The 17,226-nt window shown below is 44.9% G+C and overlaps 1 protein-coding gene across 1 annotated transcript in view; it reads right to left on the bottom strand.

Moving 5' to 3' along the window:
- Positions 1-17,226, bottom strand: part of KDM4B (lysine demethylase 4B) — a 129,554-nt gene that overhangs the window by 99,038 nt on the left and 13,290 nt on the right. Inside the window, exon 2 of the mRNA XM_081136619.1 lies at positions 1,299-1,396. The gene's annotated coding sequence lies outside the window, so the exon portion shown is untranslated. The remainder of the gene's footprint in view (positions 1-1,298; positions 1,397-17,226) is intronic.

Raw genomic sequence — 17,226 nt, 5'->3', positions numbered from 1 at the left:
GGAAAGGAAAGCAGGCAGCCCCTTGAAGCGGAAAAAAATTCAAAGAAATCAATTCTCTCCTGAAGTCTCCGGAAGGAGTGGGCCTGCCAACACCTTGATTTTAGCCCCGTAAGACACTCCAGACCTCTGACTCCCAGAACTGTCAGAGAATGAATATGGGTTGTTTGCAGTCAGGAGGTTTATGGTCATGTTGCAGCAGCCATGGGATGTACATGCAGGATCACTTTTTCTGAGAAGTGGTTTGGGGTCTTCAATGCACTTGAAAAAGCCGCGTTCTGGTCCACACCTGGCCCTCATCAGCCATGTGGCCTGCGTCTGAGGTCAACACTGAATATGAGGCAGCCTTTCTTGGGCCACACTGGGAGCAGCGAACATGGCAGGGAGTGAACAGGACAGTTCGTCCTCCAACCTGTCACCCCCACCCCGTGGGTGTGAGCTGGGAGGTGATTAGTTTGTTTCCTCTCCTCTTACTAGTGACAACCTTGGGACACCATTGGAGACCACCGCTTTAAAACCCTCTGTCCTCTGTCCCTGGTTTATTAGAAAAGTATAGGAGAAGGTGGACATCCTGGAGTTGAAACCCAGAAGCAGCTGGGCAATGGGGTTCTTTTAAATGTATTTAAAAAGAATCTTCCACCCGGCCGGTGGGTTCAGTGGTTGAGCTTTGACCTATGACCCAGGAGATCGTGATTCGATTCCTGGTCAGGGCACATGCCTGGGTTGCGGGCTTGATCCCCAGAAGGGAGCATGCAGGAGGCAGCCAATCAATGACTCTCTCTCATCATTGATGTTTCTCTCTCTCTCCCTCTCCCTTCCTCTCTCTGAAATCAATAAAGACATATTTTAAAAGAGTCTTCCATTTTAAATATCCCCACCCCCCACCCCACCCCTGGCTGTGACTGGTCACCATCTTCGGCAGGTTGTGGAGTGGGGTGAACAGGACCCTCAGAGAGCCTAGAAGTGGTGTCCCACCTAATCCACAAGACACAGGCAAGGCAACCCGTCCCAAGTGACCCCATCATCAATCAAAACGCACAATGGTTCTCAGGGCTTCTAGAAGTGGACAGGCACTCAGATGCTGAACGGTGAGAGTGTAAACATGGAGTGTGCAGACTAGAGAAGGACACCCAGCAGAGCCACTCCCAGAAGGTTCTAGGCTCCTCTGTCTTAAGGCATGAAGACCATGGACACCCCAGGAACTCCGAACCACACGGGGCCACCTTCTGCCTCCAGCATGCAGGTCTCACAGCCACCTGGGAGCAGGGGAGGGGGCCTCGGTGCCTTGCTCTTGCACTTACTTGAAAGTTCCTGGTATATTCTGATGGTGAGGCTGCAATGAGAGATGCTCTAGTAAGTGGCTTGGATTTCTGTCAGGTTCCAGCAATGGTGATGGTTCCTAAAATGCACAAAATAAAAGCAAGATTAACTAAAGTTATCACATGCTTAAGTCTAAATTCCACATTATACTCCTAACAGTGGCATGTAGCCCTTTATTCAGATGTTTCCAAATCCTTGCCACTTTGCAGGAACACAAAAATCCGTTTTAAGCTCATCTTCCACAAATCAGTATCTGAGGAAGTGAGGACCTCCACGAACAAATTAAACCAGAGAAGCTTCTAGAAACCTTAAGGGACAGGCAGCTTCTGGGAGATTTATAACAAGTTCTGCCTCCTGTGAAACCCTGAAGCCATGGAAGGTGTGCCTCCAAGGAGGAAACTCACATGGGCAACACTGCATGGTGATCACCATCTGCACCCCCAGGAGACGCACACAGGGAGAACACACAGGGAGAACATGGCAGGGGCTGTGTAGACCCCACCGAGGTCAGGGTCCTGACCTAGAAATTGATAGTTGGGCAGAGACATTCCAGTACTTGTTGAATGGATGCAGCCTGAGACTCTAAACTTCGCTTTGGCCCCAGGACCTCTGACAACCTGGGCTATAGCTACGCCAATTCACCAGCCCTCCCGCCCACATCTCCCCACAGCTCTCCAGACACATGAATCCCAATGACACAAGGTCTACCAGATGTCCCCTGCCTCTGGCCCTTTGCACATGATGTCTGCAACCAGAGCACTGAGGTGGGCCTGACATTGCAGGAAGGGCAGCTTGCCCCTCAGGGCCCTGGTTGAACTCAATCCCACACCCTTTCTCCAATTCACCAGGAGTTTTAAATAGCACAGGTTTCACCAATACTCTTACAACAAAAAATGCACACTAGCATTTTAAATCTTATTTTAAGCTGGTTTTTAAAATTACTGTGCAAAATCCATTTTAGTGATTTCACTATATTTTAACAGGTCACAACCCCTGTTTGAAAGGCCACATGAAGCTGTGAAATTTGTGGACCTCAGGCTGCACACATCTTCCTCTGAACACATTAACTGTCGCTGTTTTTCCCAAGGGCTCCTGGGCCTCTCCCACCTGCATGGCTGAAGGCTGCCCTGCTCCACAGCCCTGCCAGCACCTGACAGAGCTTTAAGTCAGAGGATCCAATTACTGTGAAATCTCTCCATGTAGCTGTAGCTGGCAGAATAAGAGACACTAAGGATGTCCACGTCCAAATCCCTACAACCTGTGGCAATGCTCCCTTCTGGGGCAAAAGGGACTTTGCAGATGGGCTTAAGTGAGGAATCCTGAGATGGGAAGAGTATCCTGGGTTATCAGGTGGGCTCTGTCTGTCATCACAAGGGTCCATATAAGAGGGAGGCAGGACGGTCAGAGTAAGAGATGCGATCGTGGAAGCAGAGGTCAGAATCATGTGCTATGAAGATGGAGGAAGGGGCCATAAAGCAAGGAGTGCAGGTACCTTTAGAAGCTAGAAATGACAAACAGGTGCTCCCCCAGAGCCTCCAAAGGAACCAGCATTGACCATACCTTGATCTTGGCCCCGTAAGACCATGTCAGGCTTTTAGCCTCCAGAACTGTGAGACAATAAATGTGTGTTGTTTAAGTCACTAAGTCTGTGGTCATCTGTCAGGGTAGCAAAGGTGACTAATGCTACAGCTTCAATGTGTATTTTCCTCATCACAGAGGTGGTGAGGTGTCTTTTCATTTCCACTAACTACACAGACCTCTCTGCTATGAACTGCTAGCCCCTATCTCTCGCCTGTGTCTCAATAGGATCACATGTCTCCCTTGTCACTCGTAACTGTCTCTTAGCATTGCTATCTCCCTTTCTGGACATGGGCTTCCCCTACCAGATCATGGTCTAAAAGGCAGAGAAGTCCCCAGGGCCTGTGGTTCTCAGCTGGGCAGACCTGAATCTGCTGCTGCCCATGGCTGCTGGGCCACTGAGACTGTGGGTTCTTCTGCTCTCACACTTTGGGGGCTGAAAGTATCAACCCCCAAGCCAGAAGGATAGAAGCTCTGGGGCTGAGGTCAAGGCCCAGTTCTCAGGCCACAGGCTGAGAAGAGGCCTCTATCCATCCTGACCTATGTCTACAAGGGATGAAATCCAGGCTAACCCACATCCATGGCTCCTCTGAAGGATCTCGCACAGGCTCTGGGATGCAGAGGCCTGGCCTCAGACCCACCACAGACCCACTTAGTACAAGGCAGCCTGGGTTAAGGGATCAGAGGATCCTATATGTGGGCTATGAGAGTGACTTCCTTCCAAAAGGGGGAATGACTTTACAATGGAGAAACCTGGCAAACAAAATTCAGCCAAGGGATCAAGGTTAACATTAACGGTAATAAGTCATGGTGATACATGACCCTGGCTATGGCAGGATGAGAAGGGCCCTTCATCTCTGGGGTCTTCCTCCCAGAGCACATCACCCAATCTAACCATGGGAAAAACATGAAACAAACCCCAATTTAGAAACTTCCTACAAAATCCCTGACCAATCCTCCTCAAAACTGCCAAAGTCATCAAAAACAAGAAAAATTTGAAAAACTGTCACAGCCTAGAGGAGCCTAAGGAGATGTGACAACTAAATGTCATGTAGGACGCTGAATGGTGTACTGGAACAGAGAAGGGCTGAGGAAATCTGAATATCGTATGGACTTTAATTAACAAGAATTATGTTTATTAATTTTGACAAATATGCCAGCCTAATGTAAGATATTCATAACGAAACGGCAGGCGGGGGGAGGGATATGAGAACTCTATCTGCTTAATTTCTCTGCAAATCTAAAAGGCCCGGGCAGTCTGGGTCTTATGCCTCCTGCTGCCCAGGCTGGCCCAGCCCAGCTGCTGACCTCGCTGTGGGTCCTGGGAAATCTGGGGCACTAAGAATAGAACTCAAGAGGGAGTCCGGTTGCAGCCAGGTAAGAGCCTGCAGTAGTGACCCAACGCATCAGACACCAATGCCCCTAAAAAAGCGCAGTGTGACCATTTCTCCTTTAAAAGGGTGCAGTCTGACTACTGGATGACGTTGTTATTCTGACATAACAACGAGCCCACAGATGCTGACAGAAGCAGCAGGTACAGTGGCTCACTTCTCCACCCCATCTGCAAAGGGCAGGCAGAGGGGCCAGAAAGGAAAAGCAGAAACCAGACAAAGAGCCAGTTATACCTAAACGCTGAGGCACCAGGAACTGCTACTGACTAGAGGCATCCCTGGGACTCCACAGCTTGGCCTCCACACTCCGGGAGGGGGTACCTGGGCCTCCTGGTCTTATTAGCTCTCGGTCACCCAAGGCTGAGCCTCGGGGTGGGTCCAGCGGCTGGATCCACACCAGGCCACACTACCCATTCTTGCCCTAGAGCTAGGCCTGGGGTCCGAGAGGCGGAGAGCTGACTGGGCAACCTATGGACCAGAGAAGAAGGGAGCCGTCACCTGTATACTCAGTTACCTGACCTAGGAGGGCTCAGCTCCCGAATCAGCCACAAGCCCCAAGTGCCCCCAAAAGGGACCAGGTGTCCCCTGCTGCCTGCTGAAGCCTGGAGGATCTCTGCCCCTCACAGGGCAGGGAAGCCACACAAAGCCTCAGAAGGACCCACGACTTGAACATTCTGTTGTCCGATCAGTATGAATTAGTGGGTTTTTGAAAAATATATATCTACAGCTAGATGGACACAGATATAAATACAGAAGGGCACGGATGCACAGGTTGGTATTCACACCTCCAAGCTCTGTCAACTGACAGGCCTGGGAAGCCATGACACCCCCAGCACTGTGAGTACACCCATTGGCCAGCTCACAGGTTTTCAATATCGTTCTCCAACATAGGGAAACAGGCTCCTTGGAGAAGTGGTCGACTCCAGGGTTGGGGCAGGGAACACACAAGATGAGCATGAGCATCTCATGGGGGCAGGGAGGAAGGAATTCCTCACTAGAGTATAAGGACACAAAGGAAGGACATGGGAAACAAACAGGAAAGAAAAGGGACACCTGGTGACCAAGCAAGGATCACTTGGGCAACACGACAAATAGTGATGGTGCTAGATTATAACCCACAGATAAAATAAATGTGCAAAGGTCTTTACTGGTATAAAATCTGAAAGGCAGAAGGGACAGCCCTCTTCTACAAAAGAATTCTAATTCATAAATTAGAAGGACTGAGGATGATATACGTCACCATAAGGCCAGAGTATAACTGTTGTATATAATTGTTGTCGATCTGAAATCCACAGGCAGAGGTTTGAGGAGAATCAGGGTGTTGACACTGTCTCAAAATCCCAAAGGGAAAAAGTAACCTTCCAATGGAAAGCCCTGGATGGCACTACCTTACCCAAGGGATCAAGACTGACACCACCAGCCAGGGGACATTGACACGTTGCCCGGAGAAGGACACATCATCACTGGGGCCAGCCTTCCACAAAATACATAACCTCTGTCTAATCATGAGGAAACATTGGATAAAGCTGAGGGACATTCTACAAAATCCCTGACCAGTGCTCCCCAAAAGTGTCAAGGTCACAACAGATAAGGAAAAGCCTAAGGAGACAAGATGACTAAATATGACGTGGCGTCCTGGCTGGGGCCCTGCGGCAGAAAAGGGACAGAGTGGGACAACTGGTGAAGTCCTAATAAAATCCATGGTTTGGTAAATACTATTCCTCCATGTTTCTTGCTTATTTAGTTCAGGTCATTCTTCTGTGGTTAAGAGCTAACATTCAGGAAGGTGGCTAAATGGTACACAGGAACTCTATGTACTGTCTTTGGAACATTTCAGTAAGTCTAAAATTATTTCAAATAAAAAGTCAAAAAATAAAAATAAAAAAACCTCTATCTCTGTCCTCTGAAGCTCACTGCACAGCAGGTTCAGCTGGAAGAGGAGAGTCTGGCTGTAAAAAGATCCAAACTGATAAGAAAAAGCCAGCTGACACCACACTACAATCCAGTTTCAGGACCCATTAAAGACCCAACCTGCTGAACCCAAGTTTCAGATCCTTCCTGTTTGAAAGAACTAAAAACCCACATTTTTCATCAGCCTTTGCATACTGAGCATAGAGCCTCTTATTTACAAATATCTCACCAAATCCTCCATGTTCGTGAGAACAGAGGATTCGCAGAGTTGCGAAGGCTCAGTTAGGGAAGTGGTGGGCATCCCGTGTTGTCTAGATCCAAACTAAAAAGGCTCTGCACAGTCCTAACCTGGAAGCATGCTCATGTCCCACATACTGAATGAATGAATAAATGAATGAATGGGAATGTATAAATGAAATCAACAAGAGTTGGAGGGGAAATCCTACTACAAAATACAAACAGAAAAAAATAAGCCAAACTATTTCAAGTAAATAATATAACCACAGTTAAGAGAGAGAAAAGGAAGAACTAACCCACATCACTTTTAAACATAGTTTTAGAACTAGATGCTTTGGAAATAAAGATAAAACAAATACTGACTTCTAGTTCGAAAGCTTATTTTACTGTAGGTGACATGACAGGTTCGCAGTAACAGAGAAGGGAGTTACAAAAATGGAAAAGGGAAGCCAGCAAGGAGCCTGCGTGTGGGACTAACTGGAGGCACTGGTGTGAACTCATGGGCAGTAGTGTGTATATGTAGAGAGCTAAAAGCAGAAATGTGGATAGCGTGTGTGTGTGTGTGTGCGTGTGTGTGTGCGTGTGTGTGTGCCTGATACACATATACAGATATATACACATGCTAATGTACGCACGTGGGTACTCACACCTCTATTTCCCAGCTCTGGCTTATGAGAGGGCCTAGATGCAAAGACACCCCATTGGCGATGAGCACACTGAGCACCCAGATCTTAGTTCTAAATGACATTGTCCACAAAAGAACCAGGGCTCCTTGTAGAAGTGGTCAATCCCTGAGCTGGACAGGGAGAGTACAGGATGGGCCTGGAACATCTCACTGTGTCCAAAAGCAAGGAAGTGCCAAAGGAATGGCGGGGATATGCCAAAAAGACACAAGGAGCCAGCAAGGGCTCTCCCTTTGGGCAAATCTCAGACCACTGGAGCAACATAAGGAGAGTGATGGATTATAACCTACTAAATCAGGTAAGAATCCAGGAGTCCACAGTGATATAAACAAATGAATGAGGAAACAGAGACATCTGTTCCTTACAGTACAAAGCCAACCAGTGAATGCAGAATGGTGGAATTAGACAATCACTATTTGGCAAGAATCAGCATGGCTGCTAAGACAAGCAGTGAGTGTTGGAGGAGTAACAGGATGTTGACATAGTCTCAGAGTATCTCCCCACAAGAAACATATTAAACACAAATGGTAAAATAGTAACTTTATGGTGGAGAAACCTGGCAGACACCAAGAGATCGAGGTTGACATGACCAGAAATGGGACAAATTCACACCAGGGACCTCTGGATACAATGTACCGAGAAGGACACAAGATCACTTTTGGATATTCCTGCCAAACGTGTGTAACCTAAACCAGGACATGAGGAACCATCAAACAAACCCACATCATGGGACATCCTACAGAATAAGTGGTCTCTTTCTTCAAAACATCAGTCATGAACTCCAAAGACAGACTCCAGAACTGTTTCAGATCAAAAGAAAAAAAAAAGTGACATGACAACTGAATGCGATGTGTGATCCTGGATTTTCTTTTGAGAATTTGGAGAATTCACTTCCTGATGTTGATAATTTGATAAGAGAGTACCTTGTCTGGAAGAAGTAAACACTGAAGTATTTAGAGAAAGGGGTATCTACCTACCTGGAAGAGCTGGAAAAGTGCACAGAGAGAGAATGGAGAAGACCAAGGGAATAAAGGCAGATGTAGCAAAATGGGAATCCAGGATTCTTCATATTATTCTTGCCAACTTTTCTGTAAATCTGAAATTACATCTCCAAAATTTTTTCTTAAAAACAAAAGAGCACGTGGATTGGAAAAATAAAAGGGAAGTGTTTGGGCAAAAAGCCAGGGAACCCAGGAGGGAGGCAGGTATGGCTGCCAGCACTTGCTTTCGGAACATCATGGACTCCACGGGATCAGGGCCTCCCAGCCCACCTTTGTCTTTACTAGGCTCTCAACAGGGTCAAGGAAACAGCATGGGCAAAGGCCACCTGTCCCTCTGGCTCACAGCCCCAGGCAAGGGGCTGGAGCCACGCAGAGACAGAAAGGGACGCCAACATCCTGGGGGCTGAGGGGAACAAGCAAACGCCCCACACAGCCAGAAGGGTACCCTGGCAGACACTCAAAATACTACCCATCCATTCTTCTTATAACGCTCACCAGAGGATTTGTTTTTTAATGATTTTTAGAGAGAAAGGAATGGGGGGAAGGGAGGGGAGAGAGAGAGAAACATCAATATGAAAGAGAAACATTGATCGGTTGCCTCCAGTACGCACCCCAACTGGGGATCAAACCCACAACCTTTTTTTTAATCCTCACCTGAGGATATATTTTCCATTGCTTTTTCAGAGAGAATGGAAAGGAGGGAGGGGGGAAGGGGGAGAGAGACAGAGACAGAGAAACATCGATGAGACATATCTACTGGTTGCCTCCTACACAAGCCCCAACCAGGGGCAGGGAGCAAATCCACAACTCAGGTACGTGTCCTTGACCAGGATCAAACCCTCGATCCTTCAGGGTGCAGGCTGACGCTCTAACCACTGAGCCACACAGGCCAGGGCCAAACCTACCACCTTTTGGTGCACAGACAACGCTCCAACCAAATGAGCCGCCAGCCAAGGCTACCAGTTCATTCTTTATACACATGTATAGGTCTTAGATGTTCTATAATTAACCATTTAAAACCATAATCATTAACAAAATAATCTTTGTTTCTCCACAGATATGCCTTGTAAATTTGTGGGCATTTGTGTAGGCTCTGGGTGGGGATGGAAGACACACATGTACACAAGTTACAGGCCAGGAGAGGACTCCATCCTCACTCACTGCCCTGGTGATCCTGGACGGGTTCAATGACTCCCCCTGAATATCACCTTCATTCTAGAGTTTGCTCTGGGCCTTCCCTCAGAGCTATGCTGGGATCAGAGATGGCCAGTAAGGATGACAAGTTCAGTGATGGGGGCACAGTTCACCTACATGCAGGCATGGCTCTAAGCACCTGGCATGTCTGATTAGCCTCAAAACCCTGGGAAGCAGGTACTGTTTATCACAGTCCATTTCACAGATGGGGAAACTGAGGCACACGGCAGTGAAGTGACTTGCAACACAGCCAACAGGGGAGCCCAGTTCTCAATCTGTGTCCTACCCACTAGCTTCACCAGCCCATGCAGACTAGCATGGAGACACATAGAAAACAAAAAGCTCTGTCCCCACCTTGTGTTTCTAGACTGCAGGTCTTCATACAATCCATAAAAGTGCAAAGAGAAAAACACAGGCCAATGTTTTTACAATCTTGGGAGGGAAAGACTTCTCTACGCAGGTCACAAGACCAGAACTTTATAGGAAAAGACAAATTTGGCAATTAACTTTAAAATATTCAATGTAATAACACATCACAAATAAAGCTGAAAGATAAAAATAAATGAGAAAGTGAGAAAAAAAATGTGTAATAGCCCGGCTTGCGTGGCTCAGTGGTTGGGCGTTGACCGATGATCCAGGAGATTGCAGTTCGATTGCGGGCTCAGTCCCCGGTGGGGGGGGTGCAGGGGGCAGCCGATCAGTGACTTTCTCATCATTGATGTTTCTGTCTCTCTACCTCTCCCTTCCTCTCTCTGAAATTAATAAAGACATACTTAAAAAAAAAAAGTAACACAAAAGGATGCTAATAGCCCTAATATAGAAAGGGTTATTATAAAATACTGATTCTCAACCAGAGGTGACTCTGTCCCCCAGGGGACACTGGGTGATGTCTTGAGACATTTATGGTTTTCACAACTGGAAGTGGGAAGGTGCTCCTGGCACTGAGTGGGTGGAGGCCAGGGATGCTGCTCAACATCCCACAGTGCCCAGGATGGTCCCCCACAGAAAGATCCAACTCAAAGATATCAATAGTGCTGAGGCTGAGAAACCTATTATAATAAAGAAAAATAAACACCCAATATAATAAGTAGGCAATGGCTATAAACTGACAATTCAAAAAAGCAGGGACTAGGAGGTAATAGATTAAAAGAAGGAACAAAGCTGGGACTGTCACTGGTATGATGAAAGCCTCCAGCTGTTATAGGAAGGTCAATTCAGACCACCTTTCTTGGGACTACTGAGCAACATATTCAAACTAATAAAGGTGTCCATGCTCTGAGCTACCACACTCGCAGAAGATCACCTCAAGGAGATAGCAGCAAGGATGCTCACTGCAGCACTGTTTAAAACGAAAATTATATAAGTAATCTAAGTGCCCGTTAACAGGAAAACGGGCAAGGAAATCATACACAGCCATATAAAAACAAAGGAGTATGCAGTAGATGAACTAGAAAGACCTCCACCTGATACAGTGACAACCGTAGAGCCTTCACGATCTAGGGAAATTTGTAATTCACATAGCTTTCTGTCTTTACTGACAACACTTATGTATCACTTTTATAAAAACAAACAGTACTTAGAGCTCGCCTCCAGAGACGTGCCTGTGACCAAGCAGCTCACTGGCTGGTCCATTTAAGTAGACAGAAGCAGATCTCAGGGAAAGAGGCAAGGTGTCCTGGAATTAAACTATTACCAGAACGATTATGGTACCCACTCCCTACCTAATTCAAATTTAAAATATCAAGCCAGCCCTAGCCAGTTTGCCTCAGTGATTAGAGCATTGACCTGTGAACTGAGGGGTCCCGGGTTCGATTCCACCAAGGGCATGTACCTTGGTTGCAGGCTTGATCCTGGCCCTGGTCTGGGCATATGAGGGAGGCAAACAATCAATGTGTCTCTCTCACATTGATGTTCCTCTCTATCTCTCTCTCTCCCTTCCATCCTCTCTGAAAATCAATGGAAAAAATATCCTTGGGTGAGGATTAAATAAATAAGTAAGTAAGTAAATAAATAAATAAATAAATAAAACACCAAGCCAAATTGGAACACTCACATTCTACTGGTGGAATTGTAAAAATGGTACAGCCACTTTGTAAAACAATTTGACAGTTTCTTAAAGCATTAAACATGGAGTTTCGATCTCACCCAGCAATTCCACTCTTATATATTACCCAAAAGAAATAAAAACATACGTACGTGAACGTTCATATTATCCATTATGTACATTATTTACAATGGCCAAAAGGTGGAAACAACCCAAATGTCCATCAAAGGATGAACAGATAAACAAAATGTGGCCCATCCATACAATGAACTATTATTCAGCCTTACAAAGGAAAGTAATTCTGACACCTGCTACAACATGGATGAACCTTGAGGACATTAAGCTCAGTGAGAAAGACAGACACAAAAGGCCACATATTGTATGACTGCGCTTACATGAAATGTCCAGAACAGGCCAATCCACAGAGACATAAAGTAGATTAGTGGTCATCAGGGACTGGGAAAAGGGGAGTGACTGTTTAAGAGGTATGGGGTTTCCTTTTGGAGTGACGAAAAAGTTCTGGAATTAGATAGTCATGATGGCTGCACAACTGTAAATAAACTAATAACTACTGAATAGTACACTTTAAATGATGAATTGTATGGCATCTGAATTATACTTAACAAAACTGCTATTTAAAAAAATACCAAATCAGAAAATAAATGTACAAGAGCTCTCCAAAGTTCTGATCAAAATTTTTATGGTAGTTTGAAGATTCAACTAAACATATCCAGAACACCATAGCTGCCCACATTGTTGGTGACAAGAAGCACTTGTTCCATTTGCACCCAGTTCTCTGCCCACCCGGCACCATCCTGACCTCGAACCCACAGGCTGCCCTCCTAGGCTCTAATAGGAGTCACAGTCAACAAACCAGTCAGAACCCACTGCCCTGCTAGCCTTCCACAGATTGATCTCGAAGCTAAGTACCAGGCACTCCTTAAAGCCCAAAGACATGCCTCCAAGTGGGCATGACACATTGACCTAGATTTGGAATCCTGTGGCAGGATCAGGGCCACCAACCAGTCAGCTTCAATGGGGCAAGGGAGAAGAGGCCAGAACCACAAAGAGCGCAATTAGAGAGGGTCTTCCCAAGCCAGTCCTGATATGGCAGAGCCTCACAAGTAGTTTCGAACATTACAGGTCCTATGAGGGCTTTGAGACATTCACTTCACTGAATGTGAGAAGGAATGAACAGAAGAAGGGCACCATTCAGACAAGGGGATACATCAGCATCCTTGAAAAACCCAAAACCTAAGTCACTGAATTGATCAAGTGAGTTTAATCCTGATTAAGCACTATTCAGTGGAATCAGCAAAGATTTGCCTCAAATAATACTGGGAACCAGAGGTAGATTCTGATAAAATGTATATGATAAGGCCCAGAGTAACGACTAAGAATATACTTCCAAAAATAGAGTGAGAAAATCATTAAAGAATTAAAATGTTACAGTAGAAAATATTCACTTAATGCAAAAGCAGTAAAGGAGGAAGAAAGGGGGGAAAAAGACATGAGACAGAATGCAAAAAGGAAGATGACAGACATAAATCCAACTGGATCAATAATGACATTAAATGTGAATGGATTAAACAATCCAATCAAATGACAGAGATTGTCAGACTGGAGGCAAAAAACAAGAGCCAATGACATGCTGTCTAGAAGAGACATTCTTTATTTTTTTATTATTATTATTTTAATCCTCACCCGAAGATATGTTTTTATTGATTTTAGAGAAAGAGGAAGGGTGAGAGAGACAGAGAGACAGAGAAACATCAATGTGAGAGAGAAACACCAATCGGTTGCCTCCCGAACTCACCCTGACTGTGGATCAACCCACAACCTAGGTATGTACCCTGACAGGGAATTGAATCCACAACCTTTTAGTGTATGGGACAATGCTCCAACCAACTGAGCCACCCCACCGGGGCCATAGGAGACACTCTTTAGATTGAAAGATATAAATAGGCTGAAGAAGAAAAAAAGAATGGAAAAAGGTATACCATGAAAACAGCAAACATAAGAAAGCTGGAGCGCTTATACTAATATCACTTTAAAACAAAAATGTTAGTAGAGATAAAGATGGACATTAAATAATAATAAAAGGGCCAACCCATCAAGAAGATACATAACAATTATAAAACATATATGCACCTAATAACACAAAAGGCTAAACACATGAAGCAAAAACTGACAGAAATGAAGGAAGAAATAAACAATTCAACAATAATAGTTGAAGATAGTTATACTCCAATATCAACAATGGATAAAACAATTAGGCAGAAGACCAACAACCAGAAGACTTGAACAACACTATAAACCAACAGACATCTATAGACAATCCCACCTAACCACAGAAAATTATACTTTCTTCTCAGTACATATGGAACCTTCTCCAGAATGAACCACATGTTAAGCTATAAAATAACCCTCATGGTACTGAAAAGAATTTAAATCACACAAAGTACGTTCTCTGAAAACAACTGAAATCAGAAATCAGTAACAGAAAGAAATTTGCGGATTCAAAAATATATGGAGCCCAGCTGAGGGTGGTTCAACGGTTGAGCATCGACCTAGGATCCAGGCGATCAGGGTTCGATTCCTGGTCAGGACTCATGCCCGGGTTGCAGGCTGCAGCCAATCAATGACTCTCTCATCATTGATGTTTCTGTCTCTCTCTCTCCCTCTCCCTTCCTCTCTCTGAAATTAATAAAGATATATTTTTAATATATATATATATGTGGAAATGAAACAACACGCTCCTAAACAACCGCAGGTCAAAGAATAAATCACAAGAGAAATTAGAAAATACTTTGAAGTGAATCAAAATGAGGACACAACAAACCAAAATTTACAGTATGCAGCTACAGCAATACTTAAAGGGAAATTTATAGCTGCCTATATTTAAAAAAGGAAAAAAGATCTCAATTCAATACTCCAAACTACTACTTTAAGATACTGGAAGAAGAGCAAATCAAAACCTCAAGCAAGAAGAAAGAAAGAATAAAGATTAGAGCAGAAATTAACAAAATAGAAAACAAAGAAAATCAACTAAACCAAAAGTTGGTTCTTTGAGGAGATCAACAAAACTGATAAACTTTAGGTAGAGTGATCAAGAAAAAAAAGAGAGAAGACCCAAATTGCTAAAATCAGGAGTGAAAGATGGGGGATTATTAGTACTACTGCCCACCTTACAGAAAAATGAAAGGATCACAAAATAATGTTGGCATGGATACTACTGAGCGGTAAAAAGGAATGGACTGCTGACAAAACACAACAATGAAGATGGATCTCAAGTGAGAAAAGCCACTCCCCCAAAAAGGTTACATATGATGTAGGATTCCTAGCATTCTCAAAATGACAAGGATATAGAGATGGAAACAGACAAATGGTTGCCCAGGCTGGAGGTGGGAAGTGGGGGTGACTTTAAAAGGGAGCATGAGATACTTCGTTCATGTTGAAGGCACAGTTCTATATCTTGTCATGGTAGCTACACAAATCTATGCAGGGGATAGAGTAGATGTCACAAAGACATACAAAAAAAATGAGTGTATGCTAAAAATGGTGAAATCTCAGTGAGGCTTCAGCATGTTGTAGCAAAGTGAATTTCCTAGTTTCGACAATGCATGATGGTTATATAAAATGTCACCGTTGTGGTAAGCTGGGGGAAAAGTACGCAGGGTCTCTCTATACTACTTTTGCAATTTCTTGGGAATCCACAATTCTTTAAAAAGTTTTAAAAAATAATATGGGGGCCATTTCAGCATGGATGGGAAGATGAAAGGACAGACTGCCATGGGGGCTGGGTGATGGGTACGTGGGGCTTCTTTATCCTATTCTGTCTACCTCTGTGTGTGTTCAAATTCTCCATAATAAAATGTTTTAAAAATAAAATAAATGGGGACGAAAAGGTGAATGGATTAAGAAGTACATATCTGGCAGTTACAGGACAATCACTGGGATGTAAAGTACAGTATAGAGAATATAGTCAATAATATTGTAATGACTATGTATGGTGTCGGGTGGGTACTAGACTTAACTGGGGGACCACTTTGTAAGTTATAAAAACGTCTAACCACTATGCTGTACACTTGAAACTAATATAATATTGAATGTCAACGGTAATTTAAAAATAAAATAAAATAAAATAAAATGAAATAAAATAATAAAATAAAGGGAAGCAACAACAATGGCCCTAACAATGCTCTCCTCCAGCCAAGTTTACAAAAATCCACATTCCATCGTCACAACTGAAGACCATCTCATCAAGACCGAAACAATGGGCAGAGAGGTGACCAGGGCTGCTCGAGTGTTTTCACAACTCAGATCTTAAAGAGACACGGGATCGTCTAAACACCATCTCTAATAATGAGTTTTCAAAACAGCATTTGAGATTTGCCTGACACACACGATGACCTCTAAAATGATCTCTACCAGGCACCAGGATTCCAGGCTTCTGCACAGAATACAGCCACTATTTCTCCTTCAGACTAAGATGACATGTTCTGCCAGGACTGACCCACTCCCAAGCCCTCATTCAAGTGAGCAAACAGGAACTGCTCATAGTCAGGGAATTTGTGCAAATCCTTAGGTTGTGCACGAGGTGTCTCCCTTTCAAAGTCCCCATTTCCAGGTGGAAATGATCTGCTCTAACACCGAGCTGTTGATTCTTTCTAAATGAGGAGATTAAAAAGGGAGAACAATAAAGGAAAGGAAGAGTGGCTGAAACAGCCAATAGGACGAAGCCCAACCTTCCCTGGCCATCCTGGGAGAAGCCAGAACCAGGGCTCTCCCAGCACCTTCTGCACCAGGCTGAGCGTCCACATTGTGACATGACCACTTATGGAGAACTGTAACTCACTTCCACTCAAACAATCCTCTCAGGTAGTCAGCCTCTGTCACTTTATCACAATAAGGAAGGTGAGACCCAAAGAGGTTAAGTGACTTGCCCCAGGTCACACAGCTGGGGATGAAGTAGTGAAGCCAGGGATTATTCCAATCTGGGAGTCAGAATTGATTCCTTTTTCCCTCACATCCAATCTACTTGTGAGGCTTAGCAGGTCTGCTGCCTCCAAAATCCACCCCAAGTCCAGTCCCCCTCACCCTCAGTCCAGACCACCTTCTTCTGAGCCATGGTCACGGATCATGGCTTACCTGGATGACGGCTGGAGTTCCCTCTCTGCTTTCACTCCTGACAGCCCCCAGCCACATGAATCTCTGACATCACTGCCACCTCCCAAGGCTTCCCCCTGCCTCACTGCAGCCTAAGTGCAGGGTCCACTTGGTCTGGTCTCTGTGAACCTCAGGGTCTACTGCTCTCTCCTGCTAGTTCATCACACTCCAGCACACTTCTCGTCCTCAAACATGCCAAGCTCATTTCCACCTCAGGACCTTTGCACACACTGTTTGTTCTTCCATGTGAAGCCCCTTGTCCCAGATCTTCTCAAAGGCTAGCACCTTTGAGTCATTCAGTCTCTTCCCAAATGTCACCCAGGAGAGGCCTTCACTGTACACCCAGTTAAAGAAGCATCACTCCTCAAGTTCTGCAATCAAATCTCTCTCTCATCTTCATCACATAGGAGCCAACGTTCCTTGGCACCTAGCCTGGCACAATAAACATGGAGACATCTAACAACAGACCCCTGAGCCATTGGGCGTGTAGAATACCTTTGTCTTCTTCTGCATAGTTGGGGCTGGTAGAGTCAGCAGGCTGTAGAATGCCACTGAAGCTTCTACTTGGCAGCAGGGGTGACAGCTCCCATGCTGAGCATTTATGAACATGCATCATCACCCTGTTTACTGCTCACCATCATCAGATGAGGAAAGTATGTGAGGACACCAAGGCCCAAGGAGCCTGTGTTATCTGCCCCAAG

This window comes from Miniopterus schreibersii (genome assembly GCF_964146895.1).
Source record: "Miniopterus schreibersii genome assembly, chromosome: 4".
Classification (NCBI taxonomy): Eukaryota; Metazoa; Chordata; class Mammalia; order Chiroptera; family Miniopteridae; genus Miniopterus; species Miniopterus schreibersii.
The sequence above is the reverse complement of the archived record's forward strand: the minus strand, read 5'-3'. Positions and strand labels throughout refer to the sequence as shown.